The following is a 9031-nucleotide window of genomic DNA, read 5'->3' as shown; positions in this document are numbered from 1 at the left end:
CCGACCAATAAATATGTGACGTCTGATTGAACAAGCCCCCGGTGCAACTATTACAACAAATAAGAATGCGCATTTTCTCCAAAACCAGAACACTGTAGTCAGCAATACGGATAAGGTGTCTGAAATTATCCCAGGTGGAGTTCATGTTAAACAATGAGAAAGCAACGGAATGTATATATTGATCCTGAAAAATTCGAGGAGTAAGCCTTTTGGGCTAGAGTGAGTATGGATGTCTGGACAAAACCGAAGTCTTTAATGTTGAAAAAAGCTTTACTTTGAAAATATGGCACCTGAAGAGGACAATCGAATACGACAGGTTCCTGATTCCCGTATCAACTTGCTGAAATGAGACTGCTATGTATCTAAGTACCTACGCGCCAATCACGGTGGTCTGTACAAAATCCAAACAGAAAAGTGAGTTAAAATTACACCCACATATATATATATATATATACATAGATATAAAAGGGAATTATTGCGACAAAAGCAATAGGATAAAATGGTAAACTCTTCAAAGGTAATAGCAAGCTCAGGCATATTATCTGTCTACATGCAGTCTAGCTTATGCAGCTATGAACTCGTAAATTTTAGTCGCGCAGATGTCTTCTATTAATAGATATGGATTAGAACCTGAGGCTTCCTGTTTAGCAGTTAGAAACTATAAACTGTGCAAGGTAAGGCAACAATGTTAACAGTAGCTTGGCTGAAAATAATCGTTAGAATAAAAACAAATCGCGCTTGGCCTCTCCTTACACTGATAGATACAGACGGAAAGGATCGGGTTTTACATATTTATTTATAGAAATACTTCTAACACTATTTTTGCTGAACGCAGAAAGGCACCTCTTTTTTAGAGAGCACTATGTTTGAAGATGCGTTGTATGGTGTTCCGATAAAAAAATAAAGCAACGATAATAAAATAAAATCCGGAGCGACATCGTTTGCATGTGAAAAAAGCACTAATCTTCGAACGGCGCTTTCTACACATCGGCCTTATACGGCTGTAGGGTCTTTCTGTCTGTGCGCTCTTTACGAATGTACGGGATATCCGGTACTCAAGTTTTTTTTATGGAGGTTCGGCGTATAATTGCCTTCCTGCGCGGCAAATCTATAGGAGATATATATATGTCGATTCCTGTAAGTCTGCAGGCTCAGGATAAGATTCTTTCTCTGTTAATAGATAATCTTACCGAAAGTGACGAACGTACGCCTGGCGCTACCTAAACGGGACTGGAAACCGCCGTGGGAAGGCCTGTTGAGCACATCTACATTTACTGGATGTGAGTAAGCTCCGTAGGGCCCGCCGCAGCTGGTCTTATATGAAGCCCTTACGTTATAGCTCTTCCTTTGAAAACCACTCAACATTCGTATCAGTGAAATATGGCTCCTCTTGAGTTCCTTTTTGTTATTGTTTAATGAATACTATGTGATGTGGTATTAAATATTTCGACATATCAACAGTACTGTCATTTTCTTTATCTGATTTGACTTTCGGATGACGTGCACCATTTGCGCTCAGCTTCTGGCCCCCATTAGCAGACTTGTCGCGCCAGCAGGGCAATTGTGAGTCTGATTTTATCTGAGGTTAGATAAAGTCGGAGTTCATTCTATACGAGGTCAAAGCAGTTTTTCGCTAGAAAATCACTGTATAATCCCTTATTCACGATGTTTAGAGTCTGTTCCTACGAGAGAAGAGGAAGAAATGATGAAATTTGTGTCAACACACCGAAGATCCAGCCAGCGAAGCGATGCGCATTAAGTGGACAATAGCTATTTTTGCGTTTTGCGATCTTCGCTTCAACGGTTTGGAAACAACTCCATTACTTCCTTCCATAGCTGCAATAATTTTGGCCCTATCTAGCCTCTATGTTTCGAGTTTTACGTCCGATATCGCCGCTAGACAGGCATACCACCAGACGGCTGACTCCCAGTACGAAACGAGGTCTGTCTATACGCGGGTTCGAGCTTAGAACATGTTGCCAATTACGTCTGCCCAAAACTGCTGAGAACTCGCCTGCTAATTCAGCTTTAAACTAATTGCATGAGTGTAGGATACCTATCGTCGCGGATTCTGCAAAAAAATGATAATACCTATCGAAATGGTTCGGGTTTCCATCTTCAAAAGTGCTGTTAGATAGCGTCTGTTCTCGAGGCTTTTACGAGTTAGCACCGTGTCGCAGCCGTTCTCACTCAACGTAGAACTTATTGTCAGGCTCGATCTGCCGTGAGCTCTAACGCTTATTCGGGGACATATAGGAAAAAATGCGATTTTATTAAAGAAAGTTTACCGCATAAGACCGTTGAGAGCGACCGTAGTCGTAAAAACAGAAATTGCACCAATGTATCGTACATAGATGAGGTATCGCGTGGTCCAAAGGTCTTAAAATTTTGTTGTATGTTTACTTACTAACTTTCGAAAGCTTTATGTCCTTGTCACGTATAGATCTACCAAATGAACTTACATGTGCTATGGGGAAACTATAAGGATTGAAAATAGATTTTCGGAGTATGCCATACAGGAATAGAAGATTAACTGGTTACTTAGGTTAAACTGACTTTTGGGAAAGTATAAAAAATGCTTGTTTCGTATAATTCTACCCTTCGAAACTTCGACTGTGAAGAGTCCAGTAGTGCCGAATCATACTAGATTTAAGCTTTCTAAAAATGCTATCTACAAAATCAAAGCTTATACCATCCTTTTTGATTATCTCTCTAATTCATCTATCAACGTCCAGATCTCAATAAGGAATCACGTTAGCTCTGACATGCTATTTACTAAGGCAACGTTCTCTTGATAATAGCGGCCAAAGAGCAAACAATTGATCTCTTTTTGGGTGTTTTTTTTTTTTTTGTTTTAGTTGTGATGGCGCAGTTGGGTAACTGCGTTATAACATTCAATCGACGAGGCTAGAATTGGCGATAACCAAAAGTGAAGAATAGAAGCAGTCTTCCCCTCCAGTCAACGAATCAGGCGTCGTAGTAATAACAAGAGCCCTATAGCCCACTGGCCTGATGACAAAGATTCGATTGCGTAGCGTATTTTGAAAAATAGCTTATCAGCAAAAATATCCAAATAATCCTCTTCTATATAGTGAGTTAGCTTTGACAAGTAATCGTTCATGGACCAGATGGAAAATCAAAAACCAATCATAGCAAACACCTGTGTTGACAGTAGTAATAATGAAACTCTCTGTAGAATTGAATTAGCGGATCGTAAGAGAACATCCTGGCACCAGTTTTGACTGACTGATGTTTGAGGTATCAGTGGCTTTTCCCCATATGATGCGTATCTAATAACAAAGGTAGCCAGTCAACGGCACGGAAGTATCATCACTCTATTAAGAACAGAGCGTATATGACAAGAAATATAAGATTACCTCTTTCCCAGGCTGTTTATAATAGGACCAAGGCATGCTAGATCAAGAGCATTCATCGTCTGGCAGTAAAAAACTATATATATATATATATACTCATTCACTCTATTCAAGGTCACCTAATATATTGCTGCGGATATTTTCGTGCTAGATTAAACGCGCGTAATAAAACGATTTATTCCGAATAGGTGAAAGGCTAAATACTGTTACAGGCGTTGCCAGTGGCGTCCTACGCCCGAGCTCCAGCGACGGGTATTTTCTATTGACGCAATTTGGGCACAACTCACAGAAAAAAAAAAAAAGACTGGAACATACTGCAGAAAATAGTAGCAACTGACAAAAACGTTCGTTTGCTGATTTGCGTACGTTGTGGAGAACATTTGTCTTTTTTTTTGTTGTTGTTGACATGTTTTTGTCTCTTTGCGACTGCGCTTAACTTGAAAAAGAATAACTTCATACACCAACAACTACACCGCAGTTCCTGAAAACGTGCTCTTAAGAAGAGAGAGAAAAAGCACAGCATCGGGCTATTATGTAAACGGAAGACTCCATCTAAGGCGATAGCTCTAGCGTGCTACCCATAGTTGACCTTTTGAATCGACTAACGAGAAGAGTAGGCATCCGTCTGTTATGGTGACGGTCTATGCAGATGGCGTATACAGTTGTAACGATTTCATCTGTAGCAACCTCAGCCTCATACATCTAATGGCCTAGCAACACACAGACAATAGATAGCGAAAATGACGTCCAAAAGGCTGAATAGCACAGCCTTTTGATATATTACACGCGAACGGAACGCTATAGAACGTGTGAGGATATTTGGGTATCACATAGATGTCAAGTGCAAGATCGTTTACAAGGCGTGTCAGGCTGAAAGGTAGACCAACCGCAAGTACCAGGCAGCTCGATTGGGAGGCCACAAAGTCCCTCATTGTTAAAAAACATCAGATCTGTTCAAGTTAAAAGTGGCATCGCCAGTTCCATATAGGTTGAAAATTTAGTGGGAAAAAGCTGTCTGCTGTACCTCTTGCGTCTTCAGACAGGATGAAGCCCGTCTTCATGAAAAACCGACCAACTAACTGATTCTACACATCACTCTTCGCCTTGGCAATGTTACGCGCGTATCGGCAGTCTCTCCGATCGTACGGGAACAAAATTATCAATACCAATTTCTAGTCTGTTAATACCAAAGCAGTTATTAATCCAATTAACTAGAAAGACATGGCTAACAACAATGGGCACCATAGGCTTCAAAAATACAAGGGCTTATACAAAACAAATAGTCCTTATTGCCAATGGTGAAAAGCATATATATTTGCACGCGTCTCTTAACTAGAAATAAAACGAAATGTACCTGTAAATCAAAGCTGTAAACCTACATTGCAGGGCCTTTATTCATTAAAATTAACGAAAAGAGTAATATGCAGAGGCTGGGTGTGTGTTATATACATATTTGCGGCCCAATGCGGTGTCTGTTTTGCTATCAGATTGTTCAACGTTATGGTCTAGGTTTGAGGCCGGAATAAGCATACTTTGTTACCTCGTAGAAGCCAGCAGGCGATGGAATGTTTGCTTGACGACGATGCCGAACGTAAAACTCGAAACATAGAGGTAGTTCAACGTAAAACAATTAGTCTAAAGTGTAATGTGGTGTCGCTGGTAATTGGCTGCCTTAATTTTATTTTATCTTGTAAAAATTAGATGGCCTCCACGTCCGTACAAATTCCTAACTGCAATTTTCTCCGTCCAATCGCAGCAAAAATAAAGAAATAAAAAGTGTGAGAAATACTTCGAGCGAGCTTCTTAGCGTAGATAGGCTGAGTGCACAAGGAAAGTATTCCTTGCCATCTATTGGGTTTGCTTGAAATAATTTAATTACTTGAGTATGCAATCTGCTTTTCCCTTTTAGACGATAAGCGATAAAGATACCCTGAGTTCTAACCAAAAGCGTAGTCTTTATGCCTTTCTCGACCAGTCTTACAGAACAACTTCTACAATATATTTGATTTTTAAGGTTATGCCTTCGAGGCGCATTTATGGCTTTGTGTTTACCTTCGTATGTTCAAAGTGAAGGAAAAATAACAATCTCAATTGTATTTGTTTGGAACACCTAGAAAGCAAAATCACGCGCCTACGCCAGGCTATCTGGTCACATATTGCACATATGAATACTCATCTATTACAAGGTTTTATGATTTCCTCTTTATCTCGACCTATATGCGGCATGTGAGTTCGAGACTGGATACATGTGGACGAAATGTCTTGGTCGCGAACAAGCAATACGAAGAGGGTCAGCTCTGAAGAGCAGACGAGCACTACTGTCTTTCATTAGCGCCCTCTGCACGCCGCGAATGCTTGAGATCTGTTCTTGACTAAATTGTGCGTCTACTTGATCATAGACGAAGCTAAATGACTGTAGGCAAAATCGTCTTTGAGCTAATCTTAATCGATGTAATGATTGTCACAGCGTTACAAACAACTGGCGCGAGCTCTATAGCCAGATTACGGCCAGTACTAATTCGAAGATAAATTCGGGATGCCAATTCGCTCAACATTGGTTTATATATTTATCATGCCATCCGATGATTTCCGCTGATGAAAACGTGCGTGGCTAAAGCTGCTTCAAATATTTCATGACTGCGTATCAGACTGTGACTTTTCGAAGCTATGTATGTTCAACTAGTTCACCCTTATTGCCTAGCCGTGCTTTGTACGATCTCTGAGACATGATTTGGTCGTGTTCTTATGTTCTACATAGCTTTGCGTAGATACGTTACAGACTTAGCTTTTCACTTAATTGAAATTAGTATTTACCGTGTTTGGCGTAGCCTACGCCAACAAATATGGTGACTTATCAAAAACATTGCTATTAAATTAGTTGTGTGGAAGGTTTACCGCAGGAATCTGGACTTGGCGAATTAAACCTCAGAGTGGAAAAAATTTCTACTCAGTCGTGTAGTTTTTTTAATATCATCATGAAAAGTGTGCCGCCATAATGCTCCCTTCACAGATGGCGCTGTGTACTCCGTCAATTTAAAAATGGCTGGGAGCCAAGGCGAATTTGCCGCGCAAAGTTTCATCATGCGGGTCCGCATACTCAGCTTAGCCATTACTCTATCTTCCGCAACCCTTTATGGCTTACTAACGAGTTACTTATGTGCCAAACAGATATCAATGGACAACAGCACGAATTGCTCCCCATAGCGCAGCGTACTCCTTTAACAGACTCAACAGATGTTTTTCAAAATAAATACAAAACGAGGAGGTCTGTGTTTTGAATGCTCGGAACGTCGGGGCTCGGTGGATCGGATGGCAAGGCTGAAAATGCCGTGGATCGTTAGTTCAACTCTGGATCGCGGCGCAAGAAATGCATAACATTTGTAATAACAACACTTACCCTGTCCCGTTTTTGCTTATAAATTATCAACTAGTAACAAAATGTTGCTAATAGAGTTATGTTATTTCTACCTTATTGGTACGAAAGAGAAACACCGCCTTTTGAAAAAAAGATTAAAAATTTATCTTTAACAGAGCGTATCTACTGCTATTCGTCTGGGCTATGAATTTGCAATGCGGCCCTATAGGCCGTATATACCACAGACAGATATATAAGGCCTTTTTGAATTTTCCCTATTAACCATAAAATATTCGTGACTCAAATTTATTTCGTCGCTGGAAACAGAAGATGAAGAAATATTCTTCTAATGCGACTCCCTCGCTTGTATCGGAAAATAGCTTTTGGGAGAAAGGGGTTTACACATATAGCACCTTAACGCCCCCGTTGCCATAGTGACGATCAAGAAATCGCTATTCTACCAAGACCAACACAAAGGCAAAGTCGGTGCTGTCATCGGATTCAATACAACCTGTCCCAGGCAAGAAACTACAAAAAGCAGCTACTATATGCGCTGATTATGAATCACCCTGAAAAGCATCGACTGTTAGTTCAAAGTAGATAGAATTTCCTTAAATCCAAATCGTTTGTTCTACTACTAAAAATCGAAATTTTAAAGGGAAAGGTTTGTTGTTTCTGAGGTTTTGGACGACTACAACCGGTAGCTATTACGAGGCTGATTAAAATGCTCCCATTGTATAGGTCGATATACTAAATTTCGAAGGCATAAGCCGATTCAACAAAGAACGACCTTTGTATTCGCCTCATACGTTTTTGTACTATTATTTGGAGCAATGTATCCTAGGGGGCGTGAATAGGAGCGTTTTTTATTTTATTTGTTTTTGTTGCACCCGCTAAATTGTTCCTGAACGATTTGTTAGAACACCACACCTTGAAGGCAAATCAAGAGCCCACACAGGTCTGTGTTTTCATGCAGCGTCGCTTATCTTCATCTACGGAATTGTCCTTTTGCCTGAATGATTATACCCATGACCATGGTATGCCTATACATAACCATGAAGCTATTTACAAGGCTGAAATATTCTATAAGGAGAATATGCTCAACAAAACCCGTCTATTCTGTTAGAGCTCACAAGAAGGAGGGAAGCTGCTAGGCTCATATTTAGGTAAAGCGATTAACTCAGCGTTATCATTCCTTAGAGTCCACGTACTAAAATGATAGAACAATTCAATTAATTAGATTCGAATGAATTTTCGTAGCTGAGTCTTCGATCTTCTGATTCCGTGAGGGGTATACTATAATCAAGAAGGAATTAAACCTATCGCGAGGAGTTCACCTATACTTAACGCACCTTTTACTTACAGAATGTGATAAGTTCTACCGTTTGTGAGCGTATTCTGAGCTTATGGAAATCTAACCAGAGTAAGCCGTTAGCGAAAACGTATAGTTTTTGAATCGACACATCGACTACCTAGGACACCCAGTCATCAACAGGCCGTCAACGAATTGAACCTATCGGCCTGTCCATAATCACCCTATAAGGTTTTCTTAAGGTTTTTTTTTTAAAGATCGCTTAAACAGATCAAATTTTTTGCATCATCAGCTGCAAATAGAACTGTCTTACGTCACGTTGCTCGCATTTCATCTATAGAATCATCTTAAATAAGACGATATTAAGAGATGTACTCTCTTGTATAGTCTACGGAAGTTCGTTGTGGATAAAAATCAGAACGTCTACGTCTGGCTGATCAAGAGGCAGATTGACCCACGCCAAATATTAATTATACGTCCTAATATGGCGTCGAGAAAATGCTAGACCGGCCGAACTATGTCGATTTGGAACAAAGGTGGTTGGCCTCGAAGGATGTCTGGCAGCTCGTTAGACTTTCATTGGAAGGTAACTAAGCTTTACTTTTGTATCATTGTTAGATACGACTATATAGAGGGTTATTATTGGGGTTCTGTGCAAGCATCTTGCAGTAGAATCCTGCATTTGCATATGGGAAAATTGCAGGGTTGCTTAGGAAAAACATGAGCAGTCAGGCTCAGCCCCTATAATTAAGCATTGGACAGTTGGCACTGCAAAAGCTGATTCTTGAAAACGCCGAAATCAACAAAACAACTTTAGCTTTCAAAACATTATTGAAAATCATTCGAAAACTCAAATGAAATCGAGAAAAAAAAAAAAAGAAAGAAGAAGAATATTTATATTTGATTAGTCAGACTGGAAGCCTCTCCAATTCACGGTGAGATAATGTCCAATGTAAACATATAAGGACAAAACTAAGCCTATCGCGTCGT

General features: G+C 40.0%; 1 protein-coding gene across 5 annotated transcripts in view; it reads left to right on the top strand.

Moving 5' to 3' along the window:
• Positions 1–9031, top strand: part of LOC111254766 (uncharacterized) — a 39819-nt gene continuing 30788 nt past the window's right edge. For all 5 annotated transcript variants that reach the window (XR_002675170.2, XR_015317131.1, XR_015317132.1 and 2 more), the window contains exon 1: positions 1–414. The gene's annotated coding sequence lies outside the window, so the exon portion shown is untranslated. The remainder of the gene's footprint in view (positions 415–9031) is intronic.

The sequence above is a fragment of the Varroa destructor genome, unplaced genomic scaffold, assembly GCF_002443255.2.
Source record: "Varroa destructor unplaced genomic scaffold, Vdes_3.0 BEIS01000007.1, whole genome shotgun sequence".
In the NCBI taxonomy this organism is placed as follows: domain Eukaryota; kingdom Metazoa; phylum Arthropoda; class Arachnida; order Mesostigmata; family Varroidae; genus Varroa; species Varroa destructor.
The sequence above is the reverse complement of the archived record's forward strand: the minus strand, read 5'-3'. Positions and strand labels throughout refer to the sequence as shown.